Genomic DNA, 17,492 nt, shown 5'->3' with positions numbered 1-17,492 from the left:
ACACCACCCAGACAAGCTGAGATTCTAAAATAATGATTGCGATAAGTTAAAAGTAATTGTGTGATAACCAACTACACCACCCAGACAAGCTGAGATTCTAAAATAATGATTGCGATTTGAACTAGAATCAACAGTGAAAATGTTGTTAAGTTAAAAAGTAAAAACATGATTTTCAAAATATCTGAGGAAAATGTTGTTAAGTTAAAAAGTAAAAACATGATTTTCAAAATATCTGAGCCCAGGTTCGAACTGAGGACCTCTAGTGTGTGAGACTAGCGTGATAACCAACTACACCACCCAGACAAGCTAAGATTCCAAAATAACCTTTGTGTGTGAGACTAGCGTGATAGATTCCAAATAATGATTTGAACTCGAATCAAGAGTGAAAATGTTGTTAAGTTAAAAGTGAAAGCATAATTTTCAAAATGTCTGAGCCTAGGTTAAAACTGAGGAACTCTAGTGTGTGAGACTAGTGTGATAACCAACTTTACTACCTAGACAATGTGAAAATCCACTAGACAAGGTGAAATTCCACCAAGACAAGGTGAAATTCTAAAATAATCTTTAGTGTGTGAAACTAGCGTGATAACCAACTACACCACCCAGACAAGGTGAAATTCCAAAATAATGATTTGAACTTGAATCAACATTGAAAATGTGGTTAAGGAAAAAGTAAAAAACATAATTAAAAATGTATGAACCCTGTCTGAACACAAGTTCGAATTGGAGACCACTAGTGTGTTAGACTAACGTAATAACGAACTACACCACCCAGACAGAGTGAAGTGAAAATGTTGTTAAGGAAAAAGTAAAAAACATAATTTAAAAAATGTTGGAGACCACTCGTGTGTGAGACTAACGTGATAACCAATTACACCACCCAGAGTGCAGTGAAAATGTTGTTAAGATAAAAGTAAAAACATAATTTTAAAAATGTCTGAGTTTAGGTTTGAACTGAGGGACCTCTAATGTGTGAGACTAGGGTATGAAATTCAAAAATAACGATTTAAACTTGAATCAACAGTGGAAATATTTATACCGAAGTTATATTTCATGTCATTCATATCATGCTATACATGCAATTCACAAGGCATAACTTAATATTTTCATGTTTCCAACATAACGGTTCATAACGTGCAAATCATACCGCAGGTATTCATAACAATCACTTAATGCAATCTGAACATAACATAAGACATAACATCATAACGCATATCAATTCATTCAAAGAGAGCATGATATCACATTGCATAACATTTACGTATTAAATCATAACGATCTAAACATACAACTTATTACACGAGTGAAGCTACGGACACGTGCCAACATGTAACATACACTCATAACCTACGACGGAAGGGTCACTTAATTAATTAGCTTAAGATGGTGTCACCAATTTATCCTTAGCGAAATTTCGATTTTTGAACTTTGAAATCAAGTCAACCTCCACAAAAATGGCTTCCCATTATCCAATTTACCAAAATCTGTCTGAAATGCATCCGCTTGCATTTGCATCATCTGTTTCTCATGTTCAATCTGCATTTCTACTATCTTTGTCTCCATTCGTGCATATTTCTTGAGTAGAGTCCAAGAACTCTATGGGTAAATTCTCTCTCCTACATTCCATTCTATGGAAACCAATATTTACTTGGGTTGGCACATCGTCATCGTCCAATGTTGGGCTCTGATACCATCTCACAATCCACCTCTCTTTGGGGCCCAGCGTCCTCGCTGGCACTCGTTCTTTTCTCCAATCGAAGTGGGACCCCATAAAATCCACCCCGTTCGAGGCTCCGCGTCCTTATTGACACACCACCTCATGTCTACCCTCTTCCGGGTACAGCCTCCTCGTTGGCACATCGTCCAGTGTCTGGCTCTGATACCATTTGGAACGGCCTAAGTCTACCGCTAGCAGATATTGTCCTCTTTAGACTTTCTCTTTCGGGCTTCTCCTCAAGACTTTAAAACGCGTCTGCCACGTTAAGGTTTGTACACCCTTATAAAGTGCTCTAATCTTGGAATAACTCGGGTTCTCATTCTAAGAATTATTTGTTAAGTCTTGAAGCACAACTAAGAAAAATTCTTAACAAGTATGTCAGACATTTCTTTGTATGCATAATTCTATCTTAAACAACTGGTCACTGAGTATTCATAAAAACCTTGATTTCTTATAAAGTGACTTGAGGGGTAGTTTCGTACTTTTCCTTTTAGTTCACATTTCAAAATTGTCATACTCCCCTTAAAATCTTGCATACTTACCCTTAATATCATAAATGAGTCTGTCTTTTACGATCTTGAAAACATCTTAGAATATTCATAAGAGTCTTGTGGTCATTTAACACCTCAAATCTTGGTTTAATTCTTCAACATATTCCAATGGCCTAGTAATTTTGTGTAATCCCTTTACACCCTGACATGAGGCTCCTCATCAAATTTCATATCATTTAGAAATCACTTTAGTCATAAGTTAGTGTTACATAATTACAGGGGCATTTTAGTCCTTTTACATTTACACTTAGTTTAGCCCGTTATTATAACCTAATAATCACCAAATTTCATACATAACATAATCATGTCTTATTGAATCTTCTCCTAAAATTTCATTAGCAACATAAATCATTTAGTAGGTTAGTAGGTTTGTGGCTCAGGCGCTTCATTGAAATTAATATTCAGGTAGATAATAAGGTTGGAAAACTTTAAATACTTAAGTAACTCAATCTTAATTTCAACTTTCTCACTTTCTTAAAAACGTGCTTCCATTCAACAACTAGCCCATTACCCTCTTCACCAACTTCACCACCGAGAGCCCTCTTCATTACATTGCTCATTGCCCTCTTCACCAACTTCACCCATCACAAATTAACGCTTTGAAGTCGAATCAATACTCATATTTTAAGAGACCACGGAGCCCATTCCCATATTTTAAGATACCACCTAGCCCATTCCCTCTTCACAAACTTCACCCAACACTTTATTGTTAGGAGATTTCTTAAACTACAAATGTCCTAAGAAAAAAATGTAAATTTTAATTTTAAAAAGGTCGGAACCGAAGACTAAGGTGATAACTAACTACACCACCCAGACAACCAAAGTCTCCAAATTAATGTTTTGAAGTTAATAAACACTCATATGTCAGGGAGATTTCTTAAGTAAATATGTACTTTTAAAAATATTTGAGCCCAGGTCTAAATCGAAGACCTATAGAATGTGAGACTAGAAAAAAATTTGAGCCCAGGTCTAAATCGAAGACCTATAGAATGTGAGACTAGAGACTAGCGTGATAACCAACTACACCACCCAAACAAACAAACACTCATATATACGAATGTTCTAAGAAAGAAGTAAATATTACACCACCCAATAAAACAAACACTCATATATCGAGAGATTTCTTAAACATTCGTGATAACCAACTACACCACCCAAACAAATAAACATGTTCTAAGAAAGAAGTAAACACCACCCAAACAAATAAACAACGAATGTTCTAAGAGCCCGGGTTTGAACCGGGGGCCTCTAGTGTGTGAGACTAGCGTGATAACCAACTACACCACCCAGACAAGCAAAAACTCTAAATTAACACTTTGAAGTCGAATCAACACTCATATATCGAGAGATTTCTTAAACTACGAATGTTCTAAGAAAAAAGTAAATATTTAATTATAAAAATGTCATTTAATTTTAAAAATGTCTGTCTGAGCCCAGGTTTAAACCGGGGGCCTCTAGTGTGTGAGACTAGCGTGATAACTAACTACACCACCCAGACAAACAAAAACTCTAAATTAACACTTTGAAGTCGAATCAACACTCATATATCGAGAGATTTCTTAAACTACGAATGTTCTAAGAAAAAAGTATATATTTAATTTTAAAAATGTCTGAGCCCGGGTCTGAACCGGGGGCCTCTAGTGTGTGAGACTAGCGTGATAACCAACTACACCACCCAGACAAGCAAAAACTCCAAATTAACACTTTGAAGTCGAATCAACACTCATATATCGAGAGATTTCTTAAACTACGAATGTTCTAAGAAAAAAGTAAATATTTAATTTTAAAAATGTCTGAGCCCAAGTTTGAACCGGGGGCCTCTAGTGTGTGAGACTAGCGTGATAACCAACTACACAACCCAGACAAGCAAAAACTCCAAATTAACACTTTGAAGTCGAATCAACACTCATATATCGAGAGATTTCTTAAACTACGAATGTTCTAAGAAAAAATTAAATATTTAATTTTAAAAATGTCTGAGCCCGGGTTTGAACCGGTTTGAACCGGGGGCCTCTAGTGTGTGAGACTAGCGTGATAACCAACTACACCACCCAGACAAGCAAAAACTCCAAATTAACACTTTGAAGTCGAATCAACACTCATATATCGAGAGATTTCTTAAACTACGAGAGATTTCTTAAACTACGAATGTACTAAGAAAAAAGTAAATATTTAATTTTAAAAATGTCTGAGCCCGGGTTTGAACCACTAGCGTGATAACCAACTACACCACCCAGACAAGCAAAAACTCCAAATTAACACTTTGAAGTCGAATCAACACTCATATATCGAGAGATTTCTTAAACTACGAATGTACTAAGAAAAAAGTAAATATTTAATTTTAAAAATGTCTGAGCCCGGGTTTGAACCACTAGCGTGATAACCAACTACACAACCCAGACAAGCAAAAACTCCAAATTAACACTTTGAAGTCGAATCAACACTCATATATCGACAGATTTCTTAAACTACGAATGTTCTAAGAAAAAAGTAAATATTTAATTTTAAAAATGTCTGAGCCCGGGTTTGAACCGGGGGCCTCTAGTGTGTGAGACTAGCGTGATAACCAACTACACCACCCAGACAAGCAAAAACTCCAAATTAACACTTTGAAGTCGAATCAACACTCATATATCGAGAGATTTCTTAAACTACGAATGTACTAAGAAAAAAGTAAATATTTAATTTTAAAAATGTCTGAGCCCGTGTTTGAACCGGGGGCCTCTAGTGTGTGAGACTAGCGTGATAACCAACTACACCACCCACACAAGCAAAAACTCTAAATTAACACTTTGAAGTCGAATCAACACTCATATATCGAGAGATTTCTTAAACTACGAATGTTCTAAGAAAAAAGTAAATATTTAATTTTAAAAATGATTTAATTTTAAAAATATCTGAGCCCAGGTTTGAACCGGGGGCCTCTAGTGTGTGAGACTAGCGTGATAACCAACTACACGACCCAGACAAGCAAAAACTCCAAATTAACACTTTGAAGTCGAATCAACACTCATATATCGAGAGATTTCTTAAATTTAATTTTAAAAATGTCTGAGCACGACCCAGACAAGCAAAAACTCCAAATTAACCCTTTGAAGTCGAATCAACACTCATATATCGAGAGATTTCTTAAATTTAATTTTAAAAATGTCTGAGCCCGGGTTTGAACCGGGGGCCTCTAGTGTGTGAGACTAGCGTGATAACCAACTACACCACCCAGACAAGCAAAAACTCCAAATTAACACTTTGAAGTCGAATCAACACTCATATATCGAGAGATCTCTTAAACTACGAATGTTGTAAGAAAACAGTAAATTAAATATTGAGAGATTTCTTAAACTACGAATGTTCTAAGAAAACAGTAAATATTTAATTTTAAAAATGTCTGAGCCCGAGTTTGAACCGGGGGCCTCTAGTGTGTGAGACTAGCGTGATAACCAACTACACCACCCAGACAAGCAAAAACTATAAATTAACACTTTGAAGTCGAATCAACACTCATATATCGAGAGATTTCTTAAACTACGAATGTTCTAAGAAAAAAAGTAAATATTTAATTTTAAAAATGTCTGAGCCCATGTTTGAACCGGGGGCCTCTAGTGTGTGAGACTAGCGTGATAACCAACTACACCACCCAGACTAGCAAAAACTCCAAATTAACACTTTGAAGTCGAATCAACACTCATATATCGACAGATTTCTTAAACTACGAATGTTTTAAGAAAAATGTAAATATTTAATTTTAAAAATGTCTGAGCCCGAGTTTGAACCGGGGGCCTCTAGTGTGTGAGACTAGCGTGATAACCAACTACACCACCCAGACAAGCAAAAACTCCAAATTAACACTTTGAAGTCGAATCAACACTCAAATATCGAGATATCTCTTAAACTACGAATGTTCTAAGAAAAAAGTAAATATTTAATTTAAAAAATGTCTAAGCCCGGGTTTGAACCGAGGGCCTCTAGTGTGTGAGGCTAGCGTGATAACCAACTACACCACCCAGACAAGCAAAAACTCCAAATTAACACTTTGAAGTCGAATCAACACTCATATATTGAGAGATTTCTTAAACTACGAATGTTCTAAGAAAACAATGTCTGAGCTCGAGTTTGAACCGGAGGCCTCTAGTGTGTGAGACTAGCGTGATAACCAACTACACGACCCAGACAAGCAAAAAGTTCAAATTAACACTTTGAAGTCGAATCAACACTCATATATCGAGAGATTTCTTAAACTACGAATGTTCTAAGAAAACAGTAAATATTTAATTTTAAAAATGTCTGAGCCCGGGTTTGAACCGGGGGCCTCTAGTGTGTGAGACTAGCGTGATAACCAACTACACCACCCAGACAAGCAAAAACTCCAAATTAACACTTTGAAGTCGAATCAACACTCATATATCGAGAGATTTCTTAAACTACGAATGTTCTAAGAAAACAATAAATATTTAATTTTAAAAATGTCTGAGCCCGGGTTTGAACCGGGGGCCTCTAGTGTGTAAGACTAGCATGATAACCAACTACACCACTCATACAAGCAAAAACTCCAAATTAACACTTTGAAGTCGAATCAACACTCATATATCGAGAGATTTCTTAAATTACGAATGTTCTAAGAAAAAAATAAATATTTAATTTTAAAAATGTCTGAGCCCGGGTTTGAACCGGGGGCCTCTAGTGTGTGAGACTAGCGTGATAACCAACTACACCACCCAGACAAGCAAAAACTCCAAACTAACACTTTGAAGTCCAATCAACACTCATATATCGAGAGATCTCTTAAACTACGAATGTTCTAAGAAAAAAGTAAATATTTAATTTAAAAAATGTCTGAGCCCGGGTTTGAACCGGGGGCCTCTAGTGTGTGAGACTAGCGTGATAACCAACTACACCACCCAGACAAGCAAAAACTCTAAATTAACACTTTGAAGTCGAATCAACACTCATATATCGAGAGATTTCTTAAACTACGAATGTTTTAAGAAAAAAGTAAATATTTAATTTTAAAAATGTCTGAGCCCGAGTTTGAATCGGGGGCCTCTAGTGTGTGAGACTAGCGTGATAACCAACTACACCACCCAGACAAGCAAAAACTCCAAATTAACACTTTGAAGTCGAATCAACACTCAAATATCGAGATATCTCTTAAACTACGAATGTTCTAAGAAAAAAGTAAATATTTAATTTAAACAATGTCTGAGCCCGGGTTTGAACCGGGGGCCTCTAGTGTGTGAGGCTAGCGTGATAACCAACTACACCACCCAGACAAGCAAAAACTCCAAATTAACACTTTGAAGTCGAATCAACACTCATATATTGAGAGATTTCTTAAACTACGAATGTTCTAAGAAAACAGTAAATATTTAATTTTAAAAATGTCTGAGCCCGGGTTTGAACCGGGGGCCTCTAGTGTGTGAGACTAGCGTGATAACCAACTACACCACCCAGACAAGCAAAAACTCCAAATTAACACTTTGAAGTCGAATCAACACTCATATATCAACACTCATATATCGAGAGATTTCTTAAACTACGAATGTTCTAAGAAAACAGTAAATATTTAATTTTAAAAATGTCTGAGCCCAAGTTTGAACCGGGGGCCTCTAGTGTGTGAGACTAGCGTGATAACCAACTACACCACCCAGACAAGGAAAAACTCCAAATTAACACTTTGAAGTCGAATCAACACTCATATATCGAGAGATTTCTTAAACTACGAATGTTCTAAGAAAAAAGTAAATATTTAATTTTAAAAATGTCTGAGCCCGGGTTTGAACTGGGGGCCTCTAGTGTGTGAGACTAGCGTGATAACCAACTACACCACCCAGACAAGCAAAAACTCCAAACTAACACTTTGAAGTCGAATCAACACTCATATATCGAGAGATCTCTTAAACTACGAATGTTCTAAGAAAACAGTAAATATTTAATTTTAAAAATGTCTGAGCCCGAGTTTGAACCGGGGGCCTCTAGTGTGTGAGACTAGCGTGATAACCAACTACACCACCCAGACAAGCAAAAACTCCAAATTAACACTTTGAAGTCGAATCAACACTCATATATTGAGAGATTTCTTAAACTACGAATGTTCTAAGAAAACAGTAAATATTTAATTTTAAAAATGTCTGAGCCCGGGTTTGAACCGGGGGCCTCTAGTGTGTGAGACTAGCGTGATAACCAACTACACCACCCAGACAAGCAAAAACTCCAAATTAACACTTTGAAGTCGAATCAACACTCAAATATCGAGATATCTCTTAAACTACGAATGTTCTAAGAAAAAAGTAAATATTTAATTTAAACAATGTCTGAGCCCGGGTTTGAACCGGGGGCCTCTAGTGTGTGAGGCTAGCGTGATAACCAACTACACCACCCAGACAAGCAAAAACTCCAAATTAACACTTTGAAGTCGAATCAACACTCATATATTTTGAGATTTCTTAAACTACGAATGTTCTAAGAAAACAGTAAATATTTAATTTTAAAAATGTCTGAGCCCGAGTTTGAACCGGGGGCCTCTAGTGTGTGAGACTAGCGTGATAACCAACTACACCACCCAGACAAGCAAAAACTCCAAATTAACACTTTGAAGTCGAATCAACACTCATATATCGAGAGATTTAATATTAAATTTTAAAAATGTCTGAGCCCAGGTTTGAACCGGGGGCCTCTAGTGTGTGAGACTAGCGTGATAATCAACTATACGACCCAGTCAAGCAAAAACTCCAAATTAACACTTTGAAGTCGAATCAACACTCATATATCGAGAGATTTCTTAAACTACGAATGTTCTAAGAAAAAAGTAAATATTTAATTTTAAAAATGTCTGAGCCCGGGTTTGAACCGGGGGCCTCTAGTGTGTGAGACTAGCGTGATAACCAACTACACCACCCGGACAAGCAAAAACTCTAAATTAACACTTTGAAGTCGAATCAACACTCATATATCGACAGATTTCTTAAACTACGAATGTTCTAAGAAAAAAGTAAATATTTAATTTTAAAAAATGTCTGAGCCCGGGTTTGAACTGGGGGCCTCTAGTGTGTGAGACTAGCGTGATAACCAACTACACGACCCAGACAAGCAAAAACTCCAAATTAACACTTTGAAGTCGAATCAACACTCATATATCAAGAGATCTCTTAAACTACGAATGTTCTAAGAAAAAAGTAAATATTTAATTTTAAAAATGTCTGAGCCCGGGTTTGAACCGGGGGCCTCTAGTGTGTGAGACTAGCGTGATAACCAACTACACCACCCAGACAAGCAAAAACTCCAAATTAACACTTTGAAGTCGAATCAACACTCATATATCGAGAGATTTCTTAAACTACGAATGTTCTAAGAAAACAGTAAATATTTAATTTTAAAAATGTCTGAACCCGGGTTTGAACCGAGGGCCTCTAGTGTGTGAGACTAGCGTGATAACCAACTACACCACCCAGACAAGCAAAAACTCCAAATTAACACTTTGAAGTCGAATCAACACTCATATATCGAGATATCTCTTAAACTACGAATGTTCTAAGAAAAAAGTAAATATTTAATTTAAACAATGTCTGAGCCCGGGTTTGAACCGGGGGCCTCTAGTGTGTGAGACTAGCGTGATAACCAACTACACCACCCAGACAAGCAAAAACTCCAAATTAACACTTTGAAGTCGAATCAACACTCATATATCGAGAGATTTCTTAAACTACGAATGTTCTAAGAAAAAAGTAAATATTTAATTTTAAAAATGTCTGAGCCCAAGTTTGAACCGGGGGCCTCTAGTGTGTGAGACTAGCGTGATAACCAACTACACCACCCAGACAAGCAAAAACTCCAAATTAACACTCATATATTGAGAGATTTCTTAAACTACGAATGTTCTAAGAAAACAGTAAATATTTAGTTTTAAAAATGTCTGAGCTTGAAGTCGAATCAACACTCATATATTGAGAGATTTCTTAAACTACGAATGTTCTAAGAAAACAGTAAATATTTAGTTTTAAAAATGTCTGAGCTCGAGTTTGAACCGGAGGCCTCTAGTGTGTGAGACTAGCGTGATAACCAACTACACCACCCAGACAAGCAAAAACTTCAAATTAACACTTTGAAGTCGATCAACACTCATATATCGAGAGATTTCTTAAACTACGAATGTTCTAAGAAAACAGTAAATATTTAATTTTAAAAATGTCTGAGCCCGGGTTTGAACCGGGGGCCTCTAGTGTGTGAGACTAGCGTGATAACCAACTACACCACCAAGACAAGCAAAAACTCCAAATTAACACTTTGAAGTCGAATCAACACTCATATATCGAGAGATTTCTTAAACTAAGAATGTTCTAAGAAAACAGTAAATATTTAATTTTAAAAATGTCTGAGCCCGGGTTTGAACCGGGGGCCTCTAGTGTGTGAGACTAGCGTGATAACCAACTACACCACCCATACAAGCAAAAACTCCAAATTAACACTTTGAAGTCGAATCAACACTCATATATCGAGAGATTTCTTAAACTACGAATGTTCTAAGAAAAAAATAAATATTTAATTTTAAAAATGTCTGAGCCCGGGTTTGAACCGGGGGCCTCTAGTGTGTGAGACTAGCGTGATAACCAACTACACCACCAAGACAAGCAAAAACTCCAAACTAACACTTTGAAGTCCAATCAACACTCATATATCGAGAGATCTCTTAAACTACGAATGTTCTAAGAAAAAAGTAAATATTTAATTTAAAAAATGTCTGAGCCCGGGTTTGAACCGGGGGCCTCTAGTGTGTGAGACTAGCGTGATAACCAACTACACCACCCAGACAAGCAAAAACTCTAAATTAACACTTTGAAGTCGAATCAACACTCATATATCGAGAGATTTCTTAAACTACGAATGTTTTAAGAAAAAAGTAAATATTTAATTTTAAAAATGTCTGAGCCCGAGTTTGAATCGGGGGCCTCTAGTGTGTGAGACTAGCGTGATAACCAACTACACCACCCAGACAAGCAAAAACTCCAAATTAACACTTTGAAGTCGAATCAACACTCAAATATCGAGATATCTCTTAAACTACGAATGTTCTAAGAAAAAAGTAAATATTTAATTTAAACAATGTCTGAGCCCGGGTTTGAACCGGGGGCCTCTAGTGTGTGAGGCTAGCGTGATAACCAACTACAACACCCAGACAAGCAAAAACTCCAAATTAACACTTTGAAGTCGAATCAACACTCATATATTGAGAGATTTCTTAAACTACGAATGTTCTAAGAAAACAGTAAATATTTAATTTTAAAAATGTCTGAGCCCGAGTTTGAACCGGGGGCCTCTAGTGTGTGAGACTAGCGTGATAACCAACTACACCACCCAGACAAGCAAAAACTCCAAATTAACACTTTGAAGTCGAATCAACACTCATATATCGAGAGATTTAATATTAAATTTTAAAAATGTCTGAGCCCAGGTTTGAACCGGGGGCCTCTAGTGTGTGAGACTAGCGTGATAATCAACTATACGACCCAGACAAGCAAAAACTCCAAATTAACACTTTGAAGTCGAATCAACACTCATATATCGAGAGATTTCTTAAACTACGAATGTTCTAAGAAAAAAGTAAATATTTAATTTTAAAAATGTCTGAGCCCGGGTTTGAACCGGGGGCCTCTAGTGTGTGAGACTAGCGTGATAACCAACTACACCACCCAGACAAGCAAAAACTCTAAATTAACACTTTGAAGTCGAATCAACACTCATATATCGAGAGATTTCTTAAACTACGAATGTTCTAAGAAAAAAGTAAATATTTAATTTTAAAAAATGTCTGAGCCCGGGTTTGAACCGGGGACCTCTAGTGTGTGAGACTAGCGTGATAACCAACTACACGACCCAGACAAGCAAAAACTCCAAATTAACACTTTGAAGTCGAATCAACACTCATATATCAAGAGATCTCTTAAACTACGAATGTTCTAAGAAAAAAGTAAATATTTAATTTTAAAAATGTCTGAGCCCGGGTTTGAACCGGGGGCCTCTAGTGTGTGAGACTAGCGTGATAATCAACTATACGACCCAGACAAGCAAAAACTCCAAATTAACACTTTGAAGTCGAATCAACACTCATATATCGAGAGATTTCTTAAACTACGAATGTTCTAAGAAAACAGTAAATATTTAATTTTAAAAATGTCTGAACCCGGGTTTGAACCGAGGGCCTCTAGTGTGTGAGACTAGCGTGATAACCAACTACACCACCCAGACAAGCAAAAACTCCAAATTAACACTTTGAAGTCGAATCAACACTCATATATCGAGAGATCTCTTAAACTACGAATGTTCTAAGAAAAAAGTAAATATTTAATTTAAAAAATGTCTAAAATGTCTGAGCCCGGGGGCCTCTAGTGTGTGAGACTAGCGTGATAACCAACTACACCACCCAGACAAGCAAAAACTCCAAATTAACACTTTGAAGTCGAATCAACACTCATATATTGAGAGATTTCTTAAACTACGAATGTTTTAAGAAAACATTAAATATTTAATTTTAAAAATGTCTGAGCCCGGGTTTGAACCGGGGGCCTCTAGTGTGTGAGACTAGCGTGATAACCAACTACACCACCCAGACAAGCAAAAACTCCAAATTAACACTTTGAAGTCGAATCAACACTCATATATCGAGAGATTTAATATTAAATTTTAAAAATGTCTGAGCCCAGGTTTGAACCGGGGGCCTCTAGTGTGTGAGACTAGCGTGATAACCAACTACACGACCCAGACAAGCAAAAACTCCAAATTAACACTTTGAAGTCGAATCAACACTCATATATCAAGAGATCTCTTAAACTACGAATGTTCTAAGAAAAAAGTAAATATTTAATTTTAAAAATGTCTGAGCCCGGGTTTGAACCGGGGGCCTCTAGTGTGTGAGACTAGCGTGATAATCAACTATACGACCCAGACAAGCAAAAACTCCAAATTAACACTTTGAAGTCGAATCAACACTCATATATCGAGAGATTTCTTAAACTACGAATGTTCTAAGAAAAAAGTAAATATTTAATTTTAAAAATGTCTGAGCCCGGGTTTGAACCGGGGGCCTCTAGTGTGTGAGACTAGCGTGATAACCAACTACACCACCCAGACAAGCAAAAACTCTAAATTAACACTTTGAAGTCGAATCAACACTCATATATCGAGAGATTTCTTAAACTACGAATGTTCTAAGAAAAAAGTAAATATTTAATTTTAAAAAATGTCTGAGCCCGGGTTTGAACCGGGGGCCTCTAGTGTGTGAGACTAGCGTGATAACCAACTACACGACCCAGACAAGCAAAAACTCCAAATTAACACTTTGAAGTCGAATCAACACTCATATATCAAGAGATCTCTTAAACTACGAATGTTCTAAGAAAAAAGTAAATATTTAATTTTAAAAATGTCTGAGCCCGGGTTTGAACCGGGGGCCTCTAGTGTGTGAGACTAGCGTGATAACCAACTACACCACCCAGACAAGCAAAAACTCCAAATTAACACTTTGAAGTCGAATCAACACTCATATATCGAGAGATTTCTTAAACTACGAATGTTCTAAGAAAACAGTAAATATTTAATTTTAAAAATGTCTGAACCCGGGTTTGAACCGAGGGCCTCTAGTGTGTGAGACTAGCGTGATAACCAACTACACCACCCAGACAAGCAAAAACTCCAAATTAACACTTTGAAGTCGAATCAACACTCATATATCGAGAGATCTCTTAAACTACGAATGTTCTAAGAAAAAAGTAAATATTTAATTTAAAAAATGTCTAAAATGTCTGAGCCCGGGGGCCTCTAGTGTGTGAGACTAGCGTGATAACCAACTACACCACCCAGACAAGCAAAAACTCCAAATTAACACTTTGAAGTCGAATCAACACTCATATATTGAGAGATTTCTTAAACTACGAATGTTTTAAGAAAACATTAAATATTTAATTTTAAAAATGTCTGAGCCCGGGTTTGAACCGGGGGCCTCTAGTGTGTGAGACTAGCGTGATAACCAACTACACCACCCAGACAAGCAAAAACTCCAAATTAACACTTTGAAGTCGAATCAACACTCATATATCAAGAGATCTCTTAAACTACGAATGTTCTAAGAAAAAAGTAAATATTTAATTTTAAAAATTTCTGAGCCCGGGTTTGAACCGGGGGCCTCTAGTGTGTGAGACTAGCGTGATAACCAACTACACCACCCAGACAAGCAAAAACTCCAAATTAACACTTTGAAGTCGAATCAACACTCATATATCAACACTCATATATCGAGAGATTTCTTAAACTACGAATGTTCTAAGAAAACAGTAAATATTTAATTTTAAAAATGTCTGAGCCCGGGTTTGAACCGAGGGCCTCTAGTGTGTGAGACTAGCGTGATAACCAACTACACCACCCAGACAAGCAAAAACTCCAAATTAACACTTTGAAGTGGAATCAACACTCATATATCGAGAGATCTCTTAAACTACGAATGTTCTAAGAAAAAAGTAAATATTTAATTTAAAAAATGTCTAAAATGTCTGAGCCCGGGGGCCTTTAGTGTGTGAGACTAGCGTGATAACCAACTACACCACCCAGACAAGCAAAAACTCCAAATTAACACTTTGAAGTCGAATCAACACTCATATATTGAGAGATCTCTTAAACTACGAATGTTCTAAGAAAAAAGTAAATATTTAATTTTAAAAATGTCTGAGCCCGGGTTTGAACCGGGGGCCTCTAGTGTGTGAGACTAGCGTGATAACCAACTACACCACCCAGACAAGCAAAAACTCCAAATTAACACTTTGAAGTCGAATCAACACTCATATATCGAGAGATTTCTTAAACTACGAATGTTCTAAGAAAACAGTAAATATTTAATTTTAAAAATGTCTGAACCCGGGTTTGAACCGAGGGCCTCTAGTGTGTGAGACTAGCGTGATAACCAACTACACCACCCAGACAAGCAAAAACTCCAAATTAACACTTTGAAGTCGAATCAACACTCATATATCGAGAGATCTCTTAAACTACGAATGTTCTAAGAAAAAAGTAAATATTTAATTTTAAAAATGTCTGAGCCCGGGTTTGAACCGGGGGCCTCTAGTGTGTGAGACTAGCGTGATAACCAACTACACCACCAAGACAAGCAAAAACTCCAAATTAACACTTTGAAGTCGAATCAACACTCATATATTGAGAGATTTCTTAAACTACGAATGTTCTAAGAAAACAGTAAATATTTAATTTAAAAAATGTCTAAAATGTCTGAGCCCGGGGGCCTCTAGTGTGTGAGACTAGCGTGATAACCAACTACACCACCCAGCCAAGCAAAAACTCCAAATTAACACTCATATATTGAGAGATTTCTTAAACTACGAATGTTTTAAGAAAACAGTAAATATTTAATTTTAAAAATGTCTGAGCCCGGGTTTGAACCGGGGGCCTCTAGTGTGTGAGACTAGCGTGATAACCAACTACACCACCTAGACAAGCAAAAACTCGAAATTAACACTTTGAAGTCGAATCAACACTCATATATCAAGAGATCTCTTAAACTACGAATGTTCTAAGAAAAAAGTAAATATTTAATTTTAAAAATGTCTGAGCCCGGGTTTGAATCGGGGGCCTCTAGTGTGTGAGACTAGCGTGATAACCCACTACACCACCCAGACAAGCAAAAACTCCAAATTAACACTTTGAAGTCGAATCAACACTCATATATCGAGAGATTTCTTAAACTACGAATGTTCGAAGAAAACAGTAAATATTTATTTTTAAAAATGTCTGAGCCCGGGTTTGAACCGGGGGCCTCTAGTGTGTGAGACTAGCGTGATAACCAACTACACCACCCAGACAAGCAAAAACTCCAAATTAACACTTTGAAGTCGAATCAACACTCATATATTGAGAGATTTCTTAAACTACGAATGTTCTAAGAAAAAAGTAAATATTTAATTTTAAAAATGTCTGAGCCCGGGTTTGAACCGGGGGCCTCTAGTGTGTGAGACTAGCGTGATAACCAACTACACGACCCAGACAAGCAAAAACTCCAAATTAACACTTTGAAGTCGAATCAACACTCATATATCGAGAGATCTCTTAAACTACGAATGTTCTAAGAAAAAAGTAAATATTTAATTTTAAAAATGTCTGAGCCCGGGTTTGAACCGGGGGCCTCTAGTGTGTGAGACTAGCGTGATAACCAACTACACCACCAAGACAAGCAAAAACTCCAAATTAACACTTTGAAGTCGAATCAACACTCATATATTGAGAGATTTCTTAAACTACGAATGTTCTAAGAAAACAGTAAATATTTATTTTTAAAAATGTCTGAGCCCGGGTTTGAACCGGGGGCCTCTAGTGTGTGAGACTAGCGTGATAACCAACTACACCACCCAGACAAGCAAAAACTCCAAATTAACACTTTGAAGTCGAATCAACACTCATATATTGAGAGATTTCTTAAACTATGAATGTTCTAAGAAAAAAGTAAATATTTAATTTTAAAAATGTCTGAGCCCGGGTTTGAACCGGGAGCCTCTAGTGTGTGAGACTAGCGTGATAACAACCTACACGACCCAGACAAGCAAAAACTCCAAATTAACACTTTGAAGTCGAATCAACACTCAAATATCGAGATATCTCTTAAACTACGAATGTTCTAAGAAAAAAGTAAATATTTAATTTAAACAATGTCTGAGCCCGGGTTTGAACCGGGGGCCTCTAGTGTGTGAGGCTAGCGTGATAACCAACTACACCACCCAGACAAGCAAAAACTCCAAATTAACACTTTGAAGTCGAATCAACACTCATATATTGAGAGATTTCTTAAACTACGAATGTTCTAAGAAAACAGTAAATATTTAATTTTAAAAATGTCTGAGCCCGGGTTTGAACCGGAGGCCTCTAGTGTGTGAGACTAGCGTGATAACCAACTACACCACCCAGACAAGCAAAAACTCCAAATTAACACTTTGAAGTCGAATCAACACTCATATATCAACACTCATATATCGAGAGATTTCTTAAACTACGAATGTTCTAAGAAAACAGTAAATATTTAATTTTAAAAATGTCTGAGCCCGAGTTTGAACCGGGGGCCTCTAGTGTGTGAGACTAGCGTGATAACCAACTACACCACCCAGACAAGCAAAAACTCCAAATTAACACTTTGAAGTCGAATCAACACTCATATATCGAGAGATTTCTTAAACTACGAATGT

At 36.8% G+C, this 17,492-nt stretch overlaps 50 non-coding genes across 50 annotated transcripts; all 50 read right to left on the bottom strand.

Annotated features, from left to right (window-relative positions):
• Positions 1-229: 229 nt before the first annotated feature.
• Positions 230-303, bottom strand: TRNAV-CAC (transfer RNA valine (anticodon CAC)). The gene has a single exon. It is a non-coding gene; the product is annotated as a tRNA-Val (tRNA).
• A 3,572-nt stretch (positions 304-3,875) lies between these two features.
• TRNAV-CAC (transfer RNA valine (anticodon CAC)) lies at positions 3,876-3,949 on the bottom strand. Its single transcript has one exon. It is a non-coding gene; the product is annotated as a tRNA-Val (tRNA).
• Positions 3,950-4,241: 292 nt separating this feature from the next.
• Positions 4,242-4,325, bottom strand: TRNAV-CAC (transfer RNA valine (anticodon CAC)). Its single transcript has one exon. It is a non-coding gene; the product is annotated as a tRNA-Val (tRNA).
• A 454-nt stretch (positions 4,326-4,779) lies between these two features.
• Positions 4,780-4,853, bottom strand: TRNAV-CAC (transfer RNA valine (anticodon CAC)). Its single transcript has one exon. It is a non-coding gene; the product is annotated as a tRNA-Val (tRNA).
• Positions 4,854-5,416: 563 nt separating this feature from the next.
• TRNAV-CAC (transfer RNA valine (anticodon CAC)) lies at positions 5,417-5,490 on the bottom strand. The gene has a single exon. It is a non-coding gene; the product is annotated as a tRNA-Val (tRNA).
• A 160-nt stretch (positions 5,491-5,650) lies between these two features.
• Positions 5,651-5,724, bottom strand: TRNAV-CAC (transfer RNA valine (anticodon CAC)). The gene has a single exon. It is a non-coding gene; the product is annotated as a tRNA-Val (tRNA).
• Positions 5,725-6,017: 293 nt separating this feature from the next.
• On the bottom strand, positions 6,018-6,091 carry TRNAV-CAC (transfer RNA valine (anticodon CAC)). Its single transcript has one exon. It is a non-coding gene; the product is annotated as a tRNA-Val (tRNA).
• A 109-nt stretch (positions 6,092-6,200) lies between these two features.
• On the bottom strand, positions 6,201-6,274 carry TRNAV-CAC (transfer RNA valine (anticodon CAC)). The gene has a single exon. It is a non-coding gene; the product is annotated as a tRNA-Val (tRNA).
• Positions 6,275-6,546: 272 nt separating this feature from the next.
• On the bottom strand, positions 6,547-6,620 carry TRNAV-CAC (transfer RNA valine (anticodon CAC)). The gene has a single exon. It is a non-coding gene; the product is annotated as a tRNA-Val (tRNA).
• Positions 6,621-6,729: 109 nt separating this feature from the next.
• On the bottom strand, positions 6,730-6,803 carry TRNAV-UAC (transfer RNA valine (anticodon UAC)). The gene has a single exon. It is a non-coding gene; the product is annotated as a tRNA-Val (tRNA).
• A 109-nt stretch (positions 6,804-6,912) lies between these two features.
• Positions 6,913-6,986, bottom strand: TRNAV-CAC (transfer RNA valine (anticodon CAC)). Its single transcript has one exon. It is a non-coding gene; the product is annotated as a tRNA-Val (tRNA).
• A 109-nt stretch (positions 6,987-7,095) lies between these two features.
• On the bottom strand, positions 7,096-7,169 carry TRNAV-CAC (transfer RNA valine (anticodon CAC)). The gene has a single exon. It is a non-coding gene; the product is annotated as a tRNA-Val (tRNA).
• Positions 7,170-7,461: 292 nt separating this feature from the next.
• TRNAV-CAC (transfer RNA valine (anticodon CAC)) lies at positions 7,462-7,535 on the bottom strand. The gene has a single exon. It is a non-coding gene; the product is annotated as a tRNA-Val (tRNA).
• A 109-nt stretch (positions 7,536-7,644) lies between these two features.
• Positions 7,645-7,718, bottom strand: TRNAV-CAC (transfer RNA valine (anticodon CAC)). The gene has a single exon. It is a non-coding gene; the product is annotated as a tRNA-Val (tRNA).
• Positions 7,719-8,024: 306 nt separating this feature from the next.
• Positions 8,025-8,098, bottom strand: TRNAV-CAC (transfer RNA valine (anticodon CAC)). Its single transcript has one exon. It is a non-coding gene; the product is annotated as a tRNA-Val (tRNA).
• Positions 8,099-8,207: 109 nt separating this feature from the next.
• Positions 8,208-8,281, bottom strand: TRNAV-CAC (transfer RNA valine (anticodon CAC)). The gene has a single exon. It is a non-coding gene; the product is annotated as a tRNA-Val (tRNA).
• Positions 8,282-8,390: 109 nt separating this feature from the next.
• Positions 8,391-8,464, bottom strand: TRNAV-CAC (transfer RNA valine (anticodon CAC)). The gene has a single exon. It is a non-coding gene; the product is annotated as a tRNA-Val (tRNA).
• A 109-nt stretch (positions 8,465-8,573) lies between these two features.
• On the bottom strand, positions 8,574-8,647 carry TRNAV-CAC (transfer RNA valine (anticodon CAC)). The gene has a single exon. It is a non-coding gene; the product is annotated as a tRNA-Val (tRNA).
• A 109-nt stretch (positions 8,648-8,756) lies between these two features.
• TRNAV-CAC (transfer RNA valine (anticodon CAC)) lies at positions 8,757-8,830 on the bottom strand. The gene has a single exon. It is a non-coding gene; the product is annotated as a tRNA-Val (tRNA).
• A 261-nt stretch (positions 8,831-9,091) lies between these two features.
• Positions 9,092-9,165, bottom strand: TRNAV-CAC (transfer RNA valine (anticodon CAC)). The gene has a single exon. It is a non-coding gene; the product is annotated as a tRNA-Val (tRNA).
• Positions 9,166-9,458: 293 nt separating this feature from the next.
• TRNAV-CAC (transfer RNA valine (anticodon CAC)) lies at positions 9,459-9,532 on the bottom strand. Its single transcript has one exon. It is a non-coding gene; the product is annotated as a tRNA-Val (tRNA).
• A 109-nt stretch (positions 9,533-9,641) lies between these two features.
• TRNAV-CAC (transfer RNA valine (anticodon CAC)) lies at positions 9,642-9,715 on the bottom strand. Its single transcript has one exon. It is a non-coding gene; the product is annotated as a tRNA-Val (tRNA).
• A 109-nt stretch (positions 9,716-9,824) lies between these two features.
• Positions 9,825-9,898, bottom strand: TRNAV-CAC (transfer RNA valine (anticodon CAC)). Its single transcript has one exon. It is a non-coding gene; the product is annotated as a tRNA-Val (tRNA).
• A 549-nt stretch (positions 9,899-10,447) lies between these two features.
• On the bottom strand, positions 10,448-10,521 carry TRNAV-CAC (transfer RNA valine (anticodon CAC)). Its single transcript has one exon. It is a non-coding gene; the product is annotated as a tRNA-Val (tRNA).
• Positions 10,522-10,630: 109 nt separating this feature from the next.
• TRNAV-CAC (transfer RNA valine (anticodon CAC)) lies at positions 10,631-10,704 on the bottom strand. The gene has a single exon. It is a non-coding gene; the product is annotated as a tRNA-Val (tRNA).
• A 109-nt stretch (positions 10,705-10,813) lies between these two features.
• TRNAV-CAC (transfer RNA valine (anticodon CAC)) lies at positions 10,814-10,887 on the bottom strand. The gene has a single exon. It is a non-coding gene; the product is annotated as a tRNA-Val (tRNA).
• A 109-nt stretch (positions 10,888-10,996) lies between these two features.
• On the bottom strand, positions 10,997-11,070 carry TRNAV-CAC (transfer RNA valine (anticodon CAC)). Its single transcript has one exon. It is a non-coding gene; the product is annotated as a tRNA-Val (tRNA).
• A 475-nt stretch (positions 11,071-11,545) lies between these two features.
• TRNAV-CAC (transfer RNA valine (anticodon CAC)) lies at positions 11,546-11,619 on the bottom strand. Its single transcript has one exon. It is a non-coding gene; the product is annotated as a tRNA-Val (tRNA).
• A 261-nt stretch (positions 11,620-11,880) lies between these two features.
• TRNAV-CAC (transfer RNA valine (anticodon CAC)) lies at positions 11,881-11,954 on the bottom strand. The gene has a single exon. It is a non-coding gene; the product is annotated as a tRNA-Val (tRNA).
• Positions 11,955-12,064: 110 nt separating this feature from the next.
• TRNAV-CAC (transfer RNA valine (anticodon CAC)) lies at positions 12,065-12,138 on the bottom strand. Its single transcript has one exon. It is a non-coding gene; the product is annotated as a tRNA-Val (tRNA).
• Positions 12,139-12,430: 292 nt separating this feature from the next.
• Positions 12,431-12,504, bottom strand: TRNAV-CAC (transfer RNA valine (anticodon CAC)). The gene has a single exon. It is a non-coding gene; the product is annotated as a tRNA-Val (tRNA).
• Positions 12,505-12,794: 290 nt separating this feature from the next.
• TRNAV-CAC (transfer RNA valine (anticodon CAC)) lies at positions 12,795-12,868 on the bottom strand. Its single transcript has one exon. It is a non-coding gene; the product is annotated as a tRNA-Val (tRNA).
• A 444-nt stretch (positions 12,869-13,312) lies between these two features.
• On the bottom strand, positions 13,313-13,386 carry TRNAV-CAC (transfer RNA valine (anticodon CAC)). The gene has a single exon. It is a non-coding gene; the product is annotated as a tRNA-Val (tRNA).
• Positions 13,387-13,496: 110 nt separating this feature from the next.
• On the bottom strand, positions 13,497-13,570 carry TRNAV-CAC (transfer RNA valine (anticodon CAC)). Its single transcript has one exon. It is a non-coding gene; the product is annotated as a tRNA-Val (tRNA).
• A 109-nt stretch (positions 13,571-13,679) lies between these two features.
• Positions 13,680-13,753, bottom strand: TRNAV-CAC (transfer RNA valine (anticodon CAC)). Its single transcript has one exon. It is a non-coding gene; the product is annotated as a tRNA-Val (tRNA).
• A 109-nt stretch (positions 13,754-13,862) lies between these two features.
• Positions 13,863-13,936, bottom strand: TRNAV-CAC (transfer RNA valine (anticodon CAC)). Its single transcript has one exon. It is a non-coding gene; the product is annotated as a tRNA-Val (tRNA).
• Positions 13,937-14,226: 290 nt separating this feature from the next.
• TRNAV-CAC (transfer RNA valine (anticodon CAC)) lies at positions 14,227-14,300 on the bottom strand. Its single transcript has one exon. It is a non-coding gene; the product is annotated as a tRNA-Val (tRNA).
• A 109-nt stretch (positions 14,301-14,409) lies between these two features.
• TRNAV-CAC (transfer RNA valine (anticodon CAC)) lies at positions 14,410-14,483 on the bottom strand. The gene has a single exon. It is a non-coding gene; the product is annotated as a tRNA-Val (tRNA).
• Positions 14,484-14,606: 123 nt separating this feature from the next.
• Positions 14,607-14,680, bottom strand: TRNAV-CAC (transfer RNA valine (anticodon CAC)). The gene has a single exon. It is a non-coding gene; the product is annotated as a tRNA-Val (tRNA).
• Positions 14,681-14,970: 290 nt separating this feature from the next.
• On the bottom strand, positions 14,971-15,044 carry TRNAV-CAC (transfer RNA valine (anticodon CAC)). The gene has a single exon. It is a non-coding gene; the product is annotated as a tRNA-Val (tRNA).
• Positions 15,045-15,153: 109 nt separating this feature from the next.
• TRNAV-CAC (transfer RNA valine (anticodon CAC)) lies at positions 15,154-15,227 on the bottom strand. Its single transcript has one exon. It is a non-coding gene; the product is annotated as a tRNA-Val (tRNA).
• A 109-nt stretch (positions 15,228-15,336) lies between these two features.
• Positions 15,337-15,410, bottom strand: TRNAV-CAC (transfer RNA valine (anticodon CAC)). The gene has a single exon. It is a non-coding gene; the product is annotated as a tRNA-Val (tRNA).
• Positions 15,411-15,681: 271 nt separating this feature from the next.
• Positions 15,682-15,755, bottom strand: TRNAV-CAC (transfer RNA valine (anticodon CAC)). Its single transcript has one exon. It is a non-coding gene; the product is annotated as a tRNA-Val (tRNA).
• A 292-nt stretch (positions 15,756-16,047) lies between these two features.
• TRNAV-CAC (transfer RNA valine (anticodon CAC)) lies at positions 16,048-16,121 on the bottom strand. The gene has a single exon. It is a non-coding gene; the product is annotated as a tRNA-Val (tRNA).
• A 109-nt stretch (positions 16,122-16,230) lies between these two features.
• Positions 16,231-16,304, bottom strand: TRNAV-CAC (transfer RNA valine (anticodon CAC)). Its single transcript has one exon. It is a non-coding gene; the product is annotated as a tRNA-Val (tRNA).
• Positions 16,305-16,413: 109 nt separating this feature from the next.
• TRNAV-CAC (transfer RNA valine (anticodon CAC)) lies at positions 16,414-16,487 on the bottom strand. The gene has a single exon. It is a non-coding gene; the product is annotated as a tRNA-Val (tRNA).
• Positions 16,488-16,596: 109 nt separating this feature from the next.
• On the bottom strand, positions 16,597-16,670 carry TRNAV-CAC (transfer RNA valine (anticodon CAC)). Its single transcript has one exon. It is a non-coding gene; the product is annotated as a tRNA-Val (tRNA).
• Positions 16,671-16,962: 292 nt separating this feature from the next.
• Positions 16,963-17,036, bottom strand: TRNAV-CAC (transfer RNA valine (anticodon CAC)). Its single transcript has one exon. It is a non-coding gene; the product is annotated as a tRNA-Val (tRNA).
• Positions 17,037-17,145: 109 nt separating this feature from the next.
• Positions 17,146-17,219, bottom strand: TRNAV-CAC (transfer RNA valine (anticodon CAC)). The gene has a single exon. It is a non-coding gene; the product is annotated as a tRNA-Val (tRNA).
• Positions 17,220-17,342: 123 nt separating this feature from the next.
• On the bottom strand, positions 17,343-17,416 carry TRNAV-CAC (transfer RNA valine (anticodon CAC)). Its single transcript has one exon. It is a non-coding gene; the product is annotated as a tRNA-Val (tRNA).
• Positions 17,417-17,492: the final 76 nt, after the last annotated feature.

The sequence above is a fragment of the Cucurbita pepo genome, chromosome 7 (assembly GCF_057944985.1).
Source record: "Cucurbita pepo subsp. pepo isolate OVF chromosome 7, ASM5794498v1, whole genome shotgun sequence".
NCBI lineage: Eukaryota > Viridiplantae > Streptophyta > Magnoliopsida > Cucurbitales > Cucurbitaceae > Cucurbita > Cucurbita pepo.
Note: the sequence above shows the minus strand (reverse complement) of the source record. Positions and strands in the feature narration are given on the sequence as shown.